General features: G+C 35.7%; 1 pseudogene; it reads left to right on the top strand.

Moving 5' to 3' along the window:
- The first annotated feature begins 266 nt into the window (after positions 1-266).
- LOC106974090 (CCHC-type zinc finger nucleic acid binding protein-like) lies at positions 267-1,376 on the top strand (annotated as a pseudogene).
- Positions 1,377-4,566: the final 3,190 nt, after the last annotated feature.

Here is a 4,566-nt window from a genome sequence, read left to right as displayed (position 1 = left end):
ATGAACATGGCAATTAAATTGGAGTGTAAGTCAAGTTTACAGGATCATTAAAATAGAAGTGAACTAGAGAGTATAATGGTAAGCAAAATAAGTAAGTCAGAGAAAGACAAATACCACATGATTTTACTCATATGTGGCATTTAAGAAATAAAACAAATTAAAAAAACAGATAAACAGCCTCTACCTTGGGAGCCACCTTCACTGGGCCTGTGTCTGCGTCTCTGCCGCTTGGGCTCAGCTCTGATGCCCAATATCTAAATGCAGCCATGAGCAGCAATGAGTGTTTCAAGTGTGGATGATCTGGCCATTGGGCCCAGGAATGCCCTACTAGTGGAGGCTATGGTCATGGAATGAGAAACTGTGGCAGAGGTGGTTTTACCCAGGTTAGAGGTTTCCAGTTTGTTTCCTCATCACATTCAGACATCTGTTATCACTGTGTTGAGTCTGGTCATCTTGCCAAGGATCGTCATCTTCAGGAAGATGCCTGCTATAATTGTGATAGAGGTGGTCACATTGCTAAGGAGTAGAAGGAGCTCAAGAGTGAGAACAATGTTGCTACAACTGTGGCAAACTAGGCCATCTGGCTCGTGACTGTGACCATGCAGATGAACAGAAGTGCTATTCTTGTGGAGAATTTGGACACATTCAAAATGACTGCACCAAAATGAAGTGCTATGGGTGTGGTGAAACTGGTCACTCAGCCATCAATTGCAGTAAGACAGGTGAGATCAACTGTTACCACTGTGGCGGGTCAAGGCACCTTGCACAGGAATGCATAATTGAAACCACAGCTTAATTCTGTTCCTTTGTTGCCCGTCCTTTTTCTGATTGATGGTTGTATTGTTTTCTCTGAATCCTTTCCATTGGCCAAAAGGTGGGCAGATAGGGGCTACTCCCAGGCCAGTGAGATTTAGTTGCTGTGTAAAAGGAGGAAAGGGGTCGGAAAAAATCGACTTTCTGCATTTAACTACAAAAAAAAAGTTTGTGTTTAGTTTGGTAGAAGTATTATGTATAATGCTTTGTTAAAGAATCCCTTTCCACACCACTGGTGAATAAAGATTGATGAATGGGAAGAGTTGAATCAAACTAGTAAGCCCATCCTGGGTTTCTTGGATATGATCCCCTGTAGGAGGTAAATCCAATTCTGGAGGTATCTATGAGCTTCCATAAATAATTTTAATTTTAGCATAATGATGGTCTTGGATTGTCTGACCTCAGTAGCTATTAAATAACATCAAGTAATATCTGTATTAGGCCTTACATACAACATACAGTTGAATGGGAGTAACCAAAATAAAAAGACAAACGTGTGTTAATGTCTGTGTAAGAAAAATCCGGATAAAGGCCTAAACAGGAACAACTTCATCACAGTGTTGATGCTGTTTAGAACACAGTTTTTCAAACACTAAATCTAAAAGTAAACATCTGTGCTCAGGGTTAGCATAATTTGGAGTTATTCAGGAATTGCAGAGAAATGCGTTTTCACAAAAATCAAGATGCTCTTTTTATATATTATATCACTTAGACAACTGTGTTACATTTGTTGTAATCAGCTTTTAACAGTCAGATGGGAAAAGCAACTGAAGTCCTAGAAAGTAGAAGTGTAATTTTAAACAATCCAATAAAACTGGAAGTGGAAGGGGAAAAGAAACAGGAAGAGAGAAACCAAGAAACAGACTCTATAGAGAACAAACTTATAGTTACCAGAGGGGAGGTGGGTGGGGGGAGGGGTGAAATAGGTGATGGGGATTAAGGAGTACACTTGTCCTGATAAGCACTGGGTGTTGTATGGAATTGTTGAATCACTATATTGTACACCTGAGGCTCATATAACACTGTATGTTAACTATACTGGAACTTAAAATAACGAATGAATACATGAATGAATGAATCTTTATTAAATACAGAGAACAAACTGATGGTTGCCAGAGGGGAGGTGGAGGGGATGGACAAAATAGTAAAGGGGATTAAGAGAAGCAAACCTCCAGCAATAAAATAAAAAAAAATCATGGATATAAAAAGTACAGCATAGGGAATATAGTCAATAATATTGTAATGACATTGTATGGTGACAGATAGTGACTACACTTATCATGGTAAGCACTGAGTAACGTATTGAATTGTCAAATCACAATTCATACACCTAAAAATAATATAACATTATATATCAACCATACTTCAATAAAATAAATAAATACATACATAAATAGTTTAATTGGGGAAGGCAAAAAAAAAAGTAGCACTGTGGCATACAATGAGCAGAAATGAGACAAGGGTGTTTTTTTAAGAGTTATTGATTTAGTGGATTATCAAATATCACATTATAGTAAATGTTGTTTTATAAATTTTGACCGACATTTAAATAAATGTTTCTTTAGAAAAAAAAATAGAGGAGTTCTTACAACCATGAGGCTTGACATCAGAATTTAACTATATTTATTTCTTAATTGAGATATAATTTCCACCTAACATTGTGTAAGTTTAAGGTGTTAATTTGATGCAGTTATTTATTGCAATATGATTACTACTGTGGTACTTGATACTATTTCTTCCACTGCTTTATTGTTTCTTCCTAGTGATGACAATATTTAAAAAATTTTTTGCGTATAGTTCACAAAATGGTATGTCAGTTTCAGGTGTACAATAGAATGGTTCAACTTCTCTATACCTTATGCTCTGCTCACCACAACTGTGCTACCATCTATCACATACAATGCTACTACAATATTATTGACTGTATTTCCTATGCTGGGCCTTTTATTCCCATGACTTGTTTATTCCATACATAACTAGAAACCTGTATCTATCACTCCCCTTCACACATTTTGCTCATCCCCCTAACCCATCACCCCTCAAACAGCAATCAGTTTGTTCTATTTATAGGTTTGAGTATGCTTTTTGTTTATTCATTTGTTTTCTTTAGATTCCACACGAGTGAAATCGTATGGCATTTCATTTCTCTGACTTACTTCACGTAGCATTATACTTTGAAGATCCATCCATGTTGTTGCATTTGACAAGATTTAATTCTTTTTTACGGCTATTTTTTTGTCTATTTCTCCCTTCGGATCTGTTAGTATTACCATTAGTTTAGGTGCCCCAATGTTGGGTGTGTACATATGTATGATTGTTGCATCTTCTTGATGAATTTAACCTTTTATTATTATATTATGACCTTATTGATTCTTGTTATTGTTCATGGCTTAATGATATTTTGTCTGATATAAGTGTAGCTACTCCTGCTTTCTTTTAGTTTCCACCTGCATGGAACATCTTCTTGTATCCCTTTGTTTTTAGCTTGCATGTCCTGAAGGCTGTAGTCAGTCTCTTGTAAGGAGCATATGGTTGGGCTTTTTTTTTTTTTTAATCCATCTAGCCACTCCGTGCCCTTTGATTGGTGAATTCAATCTATATACATTTAGATACGTACATATGTATATGTAGGCACTTACCAATGCCATCTTATTAATTGCTTTCTGGATGTTTTGTCATTCTATTTTTCATTATGCCTCTGTTTCTGCCTACCTTTGTGAATTAGCAATTTTCTGTGGTGATATACTTTGATTTCCCCTTCTTTACCTTTTGTGAATCTACTACATATTTTTGTTTTGTGGTTACCATGAGTCTTACATAAAACATCTTATAGATAAAACAACTTCAAGCTAATAGCAACTTAACTTTGATCACATACAAAAGCTGTACCTTCTTACTCCATTGTTTTTGACGTCGAAATTTACCTCTTTTTATTTATTATGGTTGTTACAGTTGTTTATCTTAAATACTCTTTTCCTTTAACCTATATACTATGGTTAAGTGGTTAACACCATCCTATTATAGAATTAGAGTTTCCTAAGTCTGATTGTAAATATACCCTTAGCCAGCGTAACTAATTAGTGTCTTCATTTGGGCCTAAAGAACTCCTTTCAGCAACTATTGCAAGGCACGTCTAGTGGTGACGAACTCCCTCAAGTTTTGTTTATCTGGAAAAGACATTATTTATTCTTCGTAACTTTACTGGACATTCTTGGCTGACAGGTTTTTTTGTCTCATCAATTTGAATACATGATTCCACTCTTTCCTGGCCTGTAGGGCTTCTGTTGAGAAGTCTGGTGATGGCCTAACTCTTTCTTTCTTTCTTTCTTTCTTTCTTTCTTTCTTTCTTTCTTTCTTTCTTTCTTTCAGTTATAATTTTTTATTCCTGCATTGAGGATTCTATGCTTTTGATCTTTGACAGTTTTATTCTAATATGCGTTGGAGAAGGTCATTTTGCATTGAGATGATGGGGTGACCTATTAGTTTCATGAACCTTGATATCCAAGTTTCTTCCCAAGTTTGGGAAAGTATCAGCTATTATTTCTTTCAATAAACTTTCTACCATCTTATTCCTCCATATTCAATATTTGTACATTTGATGGTGTCCCATTGATCACATAGGCTTTCTTTGCTCTTTTTCATTTCTCTGCCTTGGTTATTTCAAAGTTTCTACCATTGTTTTATCTTCTGGTATGTCGATTTTACTGTAGTAGAAAGGTAATTTCCTCTTGCATTTTGCATTTCAGTCACTGA

Source organism: Acinonyx jubatus, chromosome X (assembly GCF_027475565.1).
Source record: "Acinonyx jubatus isolate Ajub_Pintada_27869175 chromosome X, VMU_Ajub_asm_v1.0, whole genome shotgun sequence".
NCBI classification, from domain to species: domain Eukaryota; kingdom Metazoa; phylum Chordata; class Mammalia; order Carnivora; family Felidae; genus Acinonyx; species Acinonyx jubatus.
The sequence above is the reverse complement of the archived record's forward strand: the minus strand, read 5'-3'. Positions and strand labels throughout refer to the sequence as shown.